This window comes from Talpa occidentalis, unplaced genomic scaffold (assembly GCF_014898055.3).
Source record: "Talpa occidentalis isolate TD23 unplaced genomic scaffold, MPIMG_talOcc4v2.1 talOcc4.12, whole genome shotgun sequence".
NCBI classification, from domain to species: domain Eukaryota; kingdom Metazoa; phylum Chordata; class Mammalia; order Eulipotyphla; family Talpidae; genus Talpa; species Talpa occidentalis.
The window spans coordinates 54932862-54947159 of NW_023601212.1; the positions used below are offsets into that span (position 1 = coordinate 54932862).

General features: G+C 39.4%; 1 protein-coding gene across 3 annotated transcripts in view; it reads right to left on the reverse strand.

Moving 5' to 3' along the window:
* The window catches only part of CEP350 (centrosomal protein 350), a 121558-nt gene extending 113338 nt beyond the window's left edge, over positions 1–8220 (reverse strand). The window contains exon 1 of one of the 3 annotated variants that reach the window (XM_037506353.2): positions 7977–8220. The gene's annotated coding sequence lies outside the window, so the exon portion shown is untranslated. Of the gene's footprint in view, positions 1–7455; positions 7699–7850; positions 7950–7976 lie in introns of those variants that run through there. The other 2 variants (XM_037506351.2, XM_037506352.2) reach the window with 2 other exon arrangements.
* Between the last annotated feature and the right edge of the window lie 6078 nt (positions 8221–14298).

Genomic DNA, 14298 nt, shown 5'->3' on the forward strand with positions numbered 1-14298 from the left:
ATTAGTTAAGATATACAAACACAAATAACCTGAGAATTTAGCCTTACCTCATTTTATATACAAAATGTAAAACTCAACAATTATTTTCACATATGCTAAGGTTTACCTAATATAATCCTGGAAATTCAGAAGAAACTATGTAACACTTGGTACCGGTCTGGCATCTGGAATATTGGAGACAGGATGATGATCGCAAAGAACACAATGTCCCCCGCTGATATGAAAGAAGAGCTAAACTAGAGTTTGCCTAAGGGTACCTCTAGTCTTAAAGAGAACTGAACACAACAAACAAGATATACTGATAAAAAAAAAAAAAAAAGTCCTATAAACAAGAGCCTTTACTACCCAATATGGGGAACGTATCTCCCATAAAGATGTCTTATAGTTTGTAAGCCGGGATTACTTTGAGCCCTAAAATATAAAATTTTCACTAGAAAAGTTTCCCTGATACGTAAGTGTTAACACAGGCAAACTCTGAGAAGGAACATCGGTCCTGAATAAGCAGATTTTTCAGGATATGTGTATATTTGAATTTTTTAAAAGCAGAAGCACTTACCACCTTTTGAGGGTAAAAACGGAAAAATAATTTTGCAGTTTCCATCCATATTCAATAACTTAGCAGACCTAGAGGCTGTTAAGGAAACAGACAACTACTTTTTCTTTCATTGGAAGCCCTTACTGAATACTTCACACAATGTAGTAGCTTCTCCTCTGTCCACAGCACTTTACCATTCCTCTTACCCTTTCCCCCACCCTATTACTATCCATCTCTTACACAGGACTGTAGAACTAATGTTCCAGTCCTCTATACCTTTTCGCTGAATGATGGTCCTATTAAGTCTCAGAATCTAATTCTTAAATACAAACAAATAATCCCCACAGGTATTCCATATAATATGGAAGACCATTCCATTCTTACGCAAAAAATGTATTTCATGGTAACATGAAAAGAAATAAAATTTTATGTGTACGAAAGCATTTTATATTTTAAAACACATCCAAAACCAAAGAGAAACTCTTTAATAATTTTACTGTACCAATTTAGACATGAAAATTATGAATGAAATGAAGCTTATTAACTTGAAGTCAGTGCTATTACTCATGAACGATTTTTAAATCTAATCTCAAAAAGAAAGCGATGCCACCAAAAAAAAAAAAAAAAAATCATCAAAACCTGAAAGAAGCACTCGTATAAAAGAGATCCCACAGAGATTCCTGGCTTCTTTCACCATATAGGAATATAGCAAGAAGATGTCAACTATAAACCTGGAAGAGGACCTTTATAAGAAAGTGACCACACTGGCACCTTATCTTGGCTTCCCAACTTCCAGAACTGCCAGAGAGCTTGTTTAACTTCTATACAAAGTTTGCCCAAGATGCCAGAGCCAGAGTTCTCGCTAGAAGAGAAACCCAGAAAGAGGTTGGAGGCACCTCATCAAGGGTGAAAAAAGCTTAATTCTTGCTGGGACAAAACACTGTAAAAAATTAATAATAGCCTATCTTCCTTGAAAGTTTGACAATTAGTAGTCTCTAAGGTCAAGTAGTGACACTTTCATTGACTTCTATATTATTTGAACCACCTTTTTTTTTTAAAAGATATATTTATTTATTTATACAAGCATTGGGTATAGTCAAAAGCGCGGGAGGGCGACAGAATTCACCAGAGCCAGAGCGGGGAGCAGAGCAGGCAGAAGGACCGAAGTACACTGCTGAGGGGAGCAGCGGGCGGCAGGAGAGGTCTGCACACCATGTGGGACCCTCCTCCGGTGGCCGGGGAGCAGCCAGGGATCGAACCGGCGCTGCAGAGGCTGCGGGCAGCTTCGCAACCCAGCGCTCAACTGCTGCACCACCAGGGAGGCCCTTGAACCACCTTCTAATGTTGACATATAAAGATCTCATTTCACAAATTGGGAGAAAATTTTTAAAAGTCACCGAAAGCCAAACTTATGAAAGATAAATCAGATTTTTGTTTGCAAAAAAATTCTATTTATAAAAAGATCTCCTTTACATCATTATTTCACTAGAGCATTTGAAAAAGTATCATACAAAAATGCAGTATCTACACAGATTTCAGCAGTGCATCCCTATAGAAGTGTAGTTCAACTTCATTTATAACTAATCAAAGGGCAAAGTGTGTTAAAAATGGAAGTTATGAGTCACTTACCTTCATGTTTTTCAAATATGTAGTAATGACCCATTAGATTGAAAAAAAACAAACAACCACCAATTTGGTGGGCTGGAGCTACAATTTTTAATGAACCCAAATAGACATGAACTGAAAATATCAGGATGTATTGAGTGAAAATAGTAAGGTAATTTTTAAGTGAAACTTCCATTCCACTTTATAGATACATATATATGTAAATCATATATCCCCATGAGAAATTTTTCTTACTATGGGTCTCAGAGATTTTTTTCATGATGCCCCTAAACCAAAAAATACTTAACAGTTCCATTTATTAGGTAGTTAGGTTCATACAACCTAGTAAGAATTTATGTCCTAACAACTTAAAAATACATATAAATTGATAGAAATATTACTAAATAACCACAATTACTTATTAATGGCATATGTGCACCTAATGGATATAGGTATTAAACAGATTTTTTTTTAAGATTTATTTATTTATGCATACAAGAGCTGGGGCACAGGCCAGAGGTGTGGGGGGGTGAGAGGATTCACCAGAGAGAGTGGAACAGAACAGGCAGACTGATGGAAGTACACTGCTGAGGGGAGCAGTGGGCGAGCCAGGAGAGGTCTGCTGCGCCATGTGGGCTGCTCCCTGGCCGACTGGCAATCGAACTCGTGCTGCAATGGCTGTGGACAGCTCCACAGGTTGTGTCTTAACCCCTTGTGCCACCAGGGAGGTCCCTATTACACAGCTTTTTAAACCTCGAAGAAGCACTTTGGACACCACCACTGACATTGTTTCACATTAATTTTGGAACAGCACTTGCTTATCACATTAATCCCCCAAAATCTAGCTTTATGAAGATATACTATCACCAAAAAGAATGTAACACAATCTCAGACACACCACCTTCACCTAATAGTTTCAGCAGTGTCCCCACAAATGTCAAATATCTCACAGATGTCAAATATTACTGTGTTTCCCTCAAAAATTTAAAAATATCCCACAGTGGCCATGTGAGTTCACTATGGTGCTCCAAGGCATCTCAGGACAATTTGGAAACCCTGAGCTTACGGAACCAGTACTGATCAAGTTTGTGTGCTTACTTTGAGACTTAAGGTCACAAAGCTAGGAGAAAAATAATTTATTGAGAGTTTTCATAAATTTTAACCTAACAACAAATGTTCTGAAATAGAATCTAATCAAGTGATACCCCGTTGATGAAATCTATAGATGTCTGATAAACTATATTCAAAAATACATTCAAATGACTGTGCACTAGATGAAAATTTCTCATTAAAAATTTTTAGAAAGAAGGGCCTCCTTGGTGGCACAAGGGTTAAGACGCAATCTATGAAGGTATCCGCAGCCCCTGCAGCACAAGTTTGATCTCTGGTCAGGGAGCTACCCACATGGTGCAGCAGAACTCTCCTGACTCGCCCACTGCTCCCTCAGCAGTGTACTTTGGTCAGTCTGCCTGTTCTGTTCCCCACTCAGTCTCTTGTGAATCCTCTCACCCCCCACACCTCTGGCCTGTACCCCAGCTCTTATATGCATAAATAAATCTTTAAAAAAAAATTTTTAGAAAGCTTCAAAAATTATAAAAGTGGGATTTACAATAGACAATACAGAAGTTTTTTTTTTTTTAAAAAAAAGGAAAGTCAATCATTCCTCTGGAGATAACAGAGTTAATAGTTTAATGTCAATCCTTAGAGATCCTTTCCTATATGGAAACAAAATCTAACTACTTTACCTAAGTTTTTACAGAACTGAATCTTATTCTAGAGTTAATACAACTCATTTTTTTTCATGAATATCGCTATCATTCTTGTTAGACAATATTACATCATTAACTTGGCTCTGAGTAACGTTCTTCCAAGTCAGTATACAATAACTGCAAATACTCATGTGGTCCTCACTGTACTTACTTAGTGTTTAAATATTCACTCTTTTAACAGCAGTCCTATAAGGTTAAGAACTATGTATCTACTTTATAGATGAGTTAAAGTAACTTACTCATGGTCATAGCTAATAAATGATACAGATAGGATTTGAACCCAGAAAGTTGTTGCATGGTTCCTGTGCTCAAGGATATGCTCAGCTGCTTCTCATGAAGTAAACAGATACCTCTCAACCCATATAAGTGCATAAAATCTCATGGCATAAATGCACTGTAATTTAAACTATACCCCTACCAGTGGACATTAAAGAGTTTTTATCTGTCAATGATATTGACATGTATTTGTAATAATGCTAAAAGGATCCTCCTTATAGATTTGCTCTTGTGCTAAAATTTGGTAAGTTCCTAAAAATGACTCTATCACAGAATATGTGCACTTTTAATTTTAACAGGCAATGCCAAATTTCCTTCAAGAACTTGTTCCAGTTGTACCAATTTATAGTCTCAATGACAGAAGTGAGAGATGAGATTCATTTATAAATTAACAAATGTCCTTGGTTCATGAAAAGCAAGGCCTGTTTTGAGGTTTTAATTAACACTGATGTAGAATAGATTGTCAGGTTGTTCACAATTGCCCTCTGATTTGATAATTATCTGATACATTAAACAAATGTAGTCCAGGCAGCTGAATAGTGGATTCTTCAGTTATGAAACCAACTATACGTGAGATATTTTCCCTGTATGATATTCTGTTTATGTGTATATAAAACATGGGAATTGGACAAACTGGTCTTTAAGATTTAAAACTCCTGATGCTGTAATTAAGAAGTGACTTAACGTTATTACAAGTCTGTAATTATAGTACTAGAATAACAGGTCAGGGTCTTAAAGCTTCTATATTCTTTAAATCACAATAGCTATTGCCAGAACACCTAGGCAAATCATTAAATAGCCAATAAAATTTTCAGGATCCACCTGTGGCTTAGTCTCAGTGGCATTTTATTCCCAGGTTGTCATTCCCTTGCTACCTAGCAAACTTGAACATATACCTCTGGAGTATATTCCTAAGAGCTGAGATGTGCCTCGGAACCATGAACTAGAGTCTTGTTTATTAAGTATTATGCCAAGACCATTTTTTACTCAATTTATTCAACCAATATTTATTGACTATTTTACTATGCACTAGTGACTGGTGTAAAATTATTAGAAGATTTCTGCCATCATGGAACTTATAGACTAGATGAGAAAGGCAAGTAAAAACCAAAAATAACTACCGGTCAATGTAAGTTATACCTGTGTTAAAGTATTTTAAAAAGTGAAGAAAAAAAAATTATGCAACCTTTTGACTATTCATTATTTCTTCTTTACTACTTGTAACTAGAAATTAGTTGACATGGGAAAAGGTCAATAAAGGAAATTATTTCACAACTTGACCCACACTGCAAAAATAGCAATAACAAGTGTAAATAAATAATAAAATCACCAAGATGCTACTACTTTTTAATTATGCTACTGAGTATATGGCTTGCCCATCTTTGTTTTGTATAACCACAATATAAATGATTTGAAGACTCAATTATGGCAGAACTATGAGTATTCAAACAAAATGAGAGACTACAAACTATGATTTCTTTGAAACACTGTTAAAACAAAAAGCATGTAAAAAAGTAAAGCAATCTATTATAATAATTCATAACTTGTTTACAATTAACAAAATTCTATGAAAACACTTTTTAAAGAACTAAAAATCATTAGTATAAGGAGCGAGTGGCATGTCAAAAGAAACAAAATTAGTTTTTTTAGATTTAAAATACCAAATGCCAAAAGGATCTATACTAATAGTGAATTTAAAGTAAAATTAATTTTAGGATGTTAATTAGACTAATGGTGATCATTTTGTAGTATACACAAATATTGAATTATTATGAAATAAAATGTTATGTGTCAATTATACTACCTGAATAAAAAAGAAAATAAATTCTAGATCATCTGCAGAAATAAGAGAAGCAGACACAAAAATAAATGAATTTCCTTTGTGTATCAATTTCCACAACTGCAAAATAAGGATGATATTTGCCAATCCCACAAAATTAATATAAAGACTAAATAAAATAATGCTATGTGGAAGAACACCAAAAAATGCTGCAAGTTATTTTAGACAGCAGCTTTTATTTTCCCACTATAACTTACAGCAACTTAACAAACAACAAAATTGGTTAGATAGGGCCTTCAAATCCTTCTGAAAAGCAAGGCCTGTTTTGAGGTTTTAATTAACACTGATGTAGAATAGATTGTCAGGTTGTTCACAACCTGTCTTTGATACATAAATATTTATGTCTTTGATACATAAATATTATAAAAATGGGCAAGCCTGGCAATCAGAAGTATGAGAAAACATTAAAAACTGCTTAATTCATAAATTGATTGCCCACAGAAGGTTGGTTGTTAAAGTATTAAAACTCTTACATAACACTACAAACCAATATACCTAAGAGAATCAGAAAATTCGTACATATGTGCATGAAAATGTTTACATCACAAATACAAAGTCCTGTTACTACCTATGAAAAGACGAGATACACATGTAATTACTCACACATACAATGTATTCTAGCTTGAAGTTTATTTTCTGATTAAAGTATGCAACTGCTGAGGGTTCAATGGTTCAGATTTATTTTATTACACGGAATGGAGTTCGTCAATTTAACACACTAAATTAATTATTACATAGCCTTGGGTTTACAGCAACTTCTCCCACAGGGTCTAACAACCAATCCCCAAGTCAAAATCTCAAGGCATCACATTGCCATGTTTAAAAACAGTATTTTAAATTAAGGCTTTTTAAAAACGAATAGCAGTTTCCAACACTTTATCATGGCTTCTACAAATCTTTTCAGGTTGTTACTAACACAGTCTTTCCTTTAAAGCCTTTAAAATACAGGGCAGAAGGGAGTACGGTTAACATGGCAACATAACCATTAACGACTCTCCCAAATTGAAAGCAAGGATCACCATCAAAACAAAACAATCAGGTGGCGTACGTGGATACTGATCACTATTCCTGACCACCTTTTTTTTTCTCTGCCGACATAAAGGATTTCCTATCACAAACTATTAAAATCTACACTGAGGTGCAACTCCCTATCTGAAAACCAAAAATCCAGCCAAATCCCAACCCACAGTTGTGACATTAGCTAAATACTATTTAGCACGTTGAGCCACAATTTTTAAAAAAGGGGGCGGGGAGAAATACTGACAACTTTCAAAGCGTAAATCTTTTTAAATCTCCCCCCTAAATCATCTGTGAATAAATCGGCAGACTACCTTCAGCAGCTGCTAGACGGGAGCAGAAGATCAAAGTTTTCCCTATAGTTGGGAAATGTTTCTACCTACCCACAAGGAACAGAAACTAGTCATCCTTACCACTGGAAGCAGTTCTCCGGAATTTCCCCCCAATATGCCAGTTCTCCAAATGAAGAAGGGATACTTCTCCGGAGACCACAGACAGGCCAGAGGTAGCTCACATCTTTTGCAGAGGAGAGGAGGGGCGGGGAAGAGGGGAGGAGGCACTGCCAGGTAAGGAAGGAAATCCCGTCTTCTGCAAACACCGGTGGGACCCGCAATCCAGGTCTCAGGAGGCCCTCCCCGCAAAGCTTCAGGACCCAGGGAGGGTCCCCGCGGGGGGCGGCAGGAAGGGTCGGGGCTCCCCGCGCCCCGCCCCGCCTCTCTCGCCGCCACCGGGGACCCGGGACCGCGGACAGAGGCAGCGAAGGCTCAGCGAACGTCCACGGTCCCAAGCAGGTCCTCCCGCGGCTCACCTGAGAGTGTCGCCTCCGCCCTCGGCGCCCACGGTGCATCCCGCGGGGCCTGGCGGAGGGTGCAGTGACGCCGCCCCGACCGGCCCCAGGGCTGCCCGGCCTGGCCTCCCCGCTCCGGGGACGCACCGGGTGCCCGCTCCGCACCGGCTCCCGGGACCCGCCGGTCTGCAGAGAAGGAAGAAGAGGCGGAGAGGCTGCCTCCCCTCCCCCACAGCGAGCCGCCGCCGGAGCTGCGGCTCTCTGCAGTTCCCTCTGGCGCAGGTGTGGCCCCGCTCCCCTGCCCGGGAGTCACTTCGGCAGCGGCGGCCCAGTCGCCATTACAGCCCAACAACTGACACGGAGGAGGAGCGGCGCCAGCGGCAGTGGCTGTGGCGGCGCCGGCGCCGGCGCGAGGCAGGGCGGGAGCAAGTCGGCCCCTAAGCAAACATCGCGAGAGCTGTGCCGAGATCTTGCCACTGGAATGCAACCTTCGGAGGATGCCATGTTGAGTGTGGCCGAAAGTTGTGGGCTACATAAAACGAAGCGCCTCAAGAGCGCCATGTTTGGTGTGGCGAAGTTTGAGCCTGCTAAGATTCGGGAGGAGCCAAAGCAGATCCGCAGCAGAAACCCCCCAGCCCCCCACCCGCGTCCCTCTGACGCTAATTGGGCCTTCTGACTGCGCATTTCACCCCTGGCGGAGAAAACTAGCTGGGGGTTTGACGCGGATGAGCTGGATGTCTGGAAATTGTAGCTTCCCCGACTTTACGATGTTTCACCAATCGTCGTGCAAATAAATCTTTACCCTAGTCAGTTTCCGAGTAACTGCAGCTCTGCGGCTACTGCAGTTACCCACTGCTGTCACCGTGGCCGATTTTTTCACGAGGCTTACATTACAATGTTCAGCATGCATTCTGTCTGACAGGCTTAAGATTCCACAGCAATTAAAGCAGGAGTTTTCCCCCATGAGGTGTTAGCATTAATACAACTATGAAAAAAAAATACAACCATGCTTTGAGAGATATTGTGATCACCTTATCTTCTAATATCTCTATCCTCTTTCACCAGTCTCCGCATGGTTCGTTCTATCATCTTCAAGATAGCCAAATGACATCTCTTCAGCAAATAATGCCACCTTCAGCTAAGTGTTTACTCCAACAAGCTCTTCACCATCACTTTCCTTCACCTTCCGAACTCCAAGAACTATTTACCCAGAGACTGTTTTTCACCTTAAAGTACCTTCCGGACTCATTATCCCCCTTACCCCAACAGGGCCTTCCTAGCACAGTAACTGGCACATTGTAGGTGCTCAATAAATGATGTTGAGTAGAGCATACCAATAAAAAGCAGGAGGCAGTAACTGCCCCTCCTCGCCCAAATAGAACCGATAGCCATGGCTGAACAGGATATAAAGTGTATGTACAAGGATCCTGTACATACCTAAAATATGTAGTGTGCCTCCAGGAAGCTGTGCTGAGGGAAGAACAGGAAATGTGGGATCCTTATGATGCAAACAGTAGCAAGAAAAATAGAACAAAAAGGACTTAAGTTTTCTTAAAGCTGTGGAATAGATGATTTTCATTTGTTATCTTATTGAATGTGAACAACCACCTTATTAAAAAGTATTATACCCACTTTTTTAAAAAGAGGAAATGGGTTCCGAGAAACTAATTTGCCCAATAGTATATGCTCAGTAAGAGGCAGATAGATTTAATATCTTCCTTACCACAAAACCTATTTATACTTTCCACCCCCATGCTACCTCCTGGCAACAGAAAACACCAAAAGTTCCTGTCACCGTGTGGGCAGCTGTGTCACCCTCATATCAGCTTGTGCTTTATGCAGATCTCTGCCCTCTCTCTCACTTCCCAGATATTGCAAATACATCAACCTCTCTCCTTTTCAACATCCCATAACTCTTATTGTTAGCACCTTACAGATAGTCTCTTGAGTATATTGTTTAGTACTTTTTGCTTCTGTTTAGTGAAAATAATTAGAAGTTTCATGAAGAAAGCTTTGTGACCTTTCCAGTATTTCCTAAAGTGCTGGGGACACAGTGGGTGTTCAATACACTTCTTCCCCCCAGCCTCCCCCACTTGTTAGTAGACACCAAGATGGGTTTTCCTGCACTTAATATTCTTCGTAGATTACCATGCCTTTGACTTTCAACTCTCTTTGGATACTGCAACTTGACCTCAAACTTCAGACTACATATCCAATTATCTATTACCCATCTCCACACAGATGCAGCAGTCCCCAGAATTTTTTTTATGAGAAATACTGATAACACATTAAGTTTATCATTTTCCGTCTCCTCAACTTCACAAAGCCAGTTCCTCCTCCTGCCCTGTATTTCTGTTGATGGCCACGGCAGAACATTATTCTGAGACTTGAGAGGCTCAAAAGTTTAGAAATATTATATATACTTCTCTGTGGTTTGCTCTTATTTCATCGGTTATTAGTCTGTGTGTACTTTTGACTCATATTTGTTATATTTACTCTCCTTCCATCCATTGCATTTCAGCCCTTCTAATTCAGGCTCCCGTTTTTACTGCCCAAATAATTGCAGTAGTCTTCCCAGAATTCAGCTTGAGTTTTGTCCCTGCTCAGCTTCTGCCTGCCAAGGTCAGTAAAAATTCCTCACCTCAGTCATCAAGCTCTTTCTTAATATGGCACCTGTCATATTTCTATTTCCCTAAAGTAAAATAGCATAACAAATTTCAAGGGCAAGCTTGTAGTATCAGGAAGACTCTAATTCAAATCTTGACTCCATCACTTACTTGTTCCATGACCCCTCAAAACCTTCCATTTTATTGTCTATCTATAAAGGCTGATATCTGTCTTATGGGGTTGTCTTAAAGAGTAGAAATAACATCTGTCAAGGGCCTCCCCGGTGGCGCAGCGGTTGAGCGCTGGGTTGCGAAACTGCGCACGGCCTCTGCGGCGCCAGTTCGATCCCCGGCTGCTCCCCGGCCACCGGAGGAGGGTCCCACATGGCGTGCAGACCTCTCCTGCCGCCCGCTGCTCCCCTCAGCAGTGTACTTCGGTCCTTCTGCCTGTTCTGCTCCCCGCTCTGGCTCTGGTGAATTCTCTCACCCTCCCGCGCTTCTGACTGTACCCAGTGCATGTATAAACAAAACAAACAAACAAACCAGCAAACAAATAAAGCATGCCTCTAAAAAAAAAAAAAAAAAGATATTTTAGAAATAACATCTGTCAAGAACCTGGCACATAAAATAAATAAATAGTTATTATTACTTCCCTAATTGGATGTTACTTTTGAGTCAAACTGGATCTTAGCGTATTCATTCCTACTTCTATAACTTTGTTCCCTAACATGGATCACTTATCATCCTGGTTCACAATGCCTACTACATTTTTAAAATAAAAGCTTAAAAGCTATGCCTCCTACAGGTAAAACCCCATGACTTCTCATACTTTGCAAGTGCTCTTCCACCCCTGAACTCCATGATGCTCTGTCCTTCCACCTGGGCTTTATCTACAATCAGTAGTTGTGCATTTTTCTTATACACATCATTGTTACTGTAAAGCCTTTTGTCTAGACTGTAAAGCCATTTGTCTCCTTCATAATGAATGCCTCCTGCATAATGAGAAACCATCTCACACCTACAAGACTGACAAAAATTAAAAGATCTGATAATACCTGTTGGTAAGATGTGAAGCGATGGGAATTTTTATTCATTGGTACAATTTAGAAGAACAGTTTGGAAATATGCAGTGAAGTTGAAGATGTATGACCCAACAATTTCACTCTCAAAGTGGACCCCATTTCTTATACTCTTTATTAATGGACCACATTAAGATAAAAAGTTGCATCACTAAGTAGGTAAGCTGATAAAGCTTTTTTGATGAAAGAAACAGTATGTTGACTTAAATTCTGACACAAGCTCTTTAATCTCAGGCTTGTTTTAAAGTGTTGACTGTCATAAGAAACTTAACACGGTATAAAGGAGACAAATACAAAATTTTTATGAGGGTATGGTTTACAATGGGAAAAAAAAAAAATGAACTAACACATCACCAAGTAGGAGAAAAGGTAAGCAAGCTAGGACTATTCATGCAATGACATACTAAACGTCAATGAAAATACTTTTAAAAAAATATATTTATTTATGCATACAAGAACTGGGGTACAGGCCAGAGGTGCCGGGGGTGAGAGGATTCACCAGAGACAGTGGGGAACAGAACAGTCAGACTTACTGAAATACACTGCTGAGGAGACAGGAGAGGTCTATTGCACCATGTGGGTTAGCTCCCTACCGGGCAGGGGATTGAACTTGCGCTACAGAGGCCACAGGATAGCTTCACAGTGCTGTGCTTAACCCCTTGTGCCACCAGGAAGGCCCAGCAATGAAAATATTTTAAAAGGAGAAATTCCCACAAATAGAGTTCTTAAAAAGCAAGTTGCAAAAGGACATATACAGTATGATACTACTTGCATAAAATTTTAAAATAGGTAATATTGGTATAGATTACAGGAATATATACAAATGTAGTAAAATACATTTACATACTAAGGAATAAAATATACCAAATTTGAAAATGAGATTACCTCTGAGAAGCAGAAGGAGAATTGACATGAGGTAGGCATTAGCAAAAGAAACTTCAATGGTGTTGGTAATTTATTTCTTTAAAGCTAAGTGTGGACACAGATGATTTTATTATTATTATGCATAGCTTTATAATGTACAAGATATTACGTAATACTTTCTTAAAAATAAACAAGAATTTTAAAATATGTGGGAAATGGGAGGAAGAACACCCAAGATGGAAGAATGAAAGTGCTCAAGAATGTAATTTCAGGGTCTCCCTGGTGGCGCAAGGGGTTAAGACGCGACTATGCCGCTGCAGCATGAGTTTGATCCCCAGCCAGGGAGGTAACCCAGATGGCGCAGCAGACCTCTCCTGACTCGCCCACTGCTCCCCTCAGCAGTGTATTTCAGTCAATCTGCCTGTTCTGCTCCCCACTCTGTCTCTGGTGACTCCTCTCACCCCCCACACCTCTGGCCTGTACCCCAGTTCTTATATGCAAAATAAATAAATCTTTAAAAAAAAAAAAGAATGTAAATTCACTCAGACAAAACAGTATCCTGATTTGAAACTTCAGAAACTTTTCAACTTTGTAACACAGGACATATAGTCTTTTTTTGAAATAAGTTTAAGCGAAGAAGGTTTTATATCCAAAAAAGAGCAGCAGCAATTTCCTTAGAGCTAAATTAGCCTCAGTCCAAATAAAAACTACAATTATACCCCACTTTTCAAATGTTCATATTATACCAATTTACTTTTACAAAAGATCTGTACCTTAGTACTTGTTTTTCCCTAACCACAGAAATCTCAAGAGGATTTTTGCCTTTAAAACAAAAGGGTGCAGGGCCTCCCCGGTGGCGCAGCGGTTGAGCGCTGGGTTGCGAAGCTGCCCGCAGCCTCTGCAGCGCCGGTTCGATTCCCGGCTGCTCCCCGGCCACTGGAGGAGGGTCCTACATGGCGCGCAGACCTCTCCTGCCGCCCGCTGCTCCCCTCAGCAGTGTACTTTGGTCCTTCTGCCTGCTCTGCTCCCCGCTCTGGCTCTGGTGAATTCTCTCACCCTCCCGCGCTTCTGACTGTACCCATTGCATGTATAAACAAACAAATAAATAAATGAACATGCCTCTATAAAAATAAATAAATAAAATAAAACAAAAGGGTGCATTCTCCACTTCAAAAAAAAAATTTTTTTTTCTTGCAGCAAACTTAGATAGAGTCAACCTGTGCTCCAAGCAGGGGGACTTCTTTATACAGGTTTTGTATTTATTATGTCATTTCTGTTTTCACTATATGCTAGTGTTATTTGGTATGAGCTGGTAGGTTATATTTTGGGTCTTGGAATACTCAAAAATTTTTCCATATAAATTAACATTCATTGCATCTTCACTTTATGCCATTTCAGCTTATGAAAATGTTTCATAGAAATGCTCTATTTTTGGATAGCAGGGGAAACCTGTACTACCTATGGAAAGGCAGTGTAGAATCAAAACTTTGGGTCTCCTGATTCCAAGCTACTGATTCATTCCAACAAAGAGAGGTCATTTCATCTACCTAAATTCTTGAGAGGAAGATGGGTCAGTGAAAAAGCAGCACAGCTGATTCTAAGTAAAAGAGCTGGTGGCAATTTTTTTATTAACTCAAGCAAACAACAAAGTGATTTCTATAGCATTTACTAACTGTGTTCCCATTACATCTAAAGATTACATGAAAAATTTTTACTTTTCTTTAGATATATTTTATGTGACTTTAAAAATAATTAAAATACAAAAGTTAGGAAAAATGAAAATTAGGTTTTAAAGTTCTCTAAGAATAAAATAGCTATTTCAAATCAGGGGCGGTGGGGAGGAGAGTCAATAAGTAGACACACTCAAAAAGTAGAACATCAAGTATTTAATAATTCTAAATAAACAGAACATATATTTCA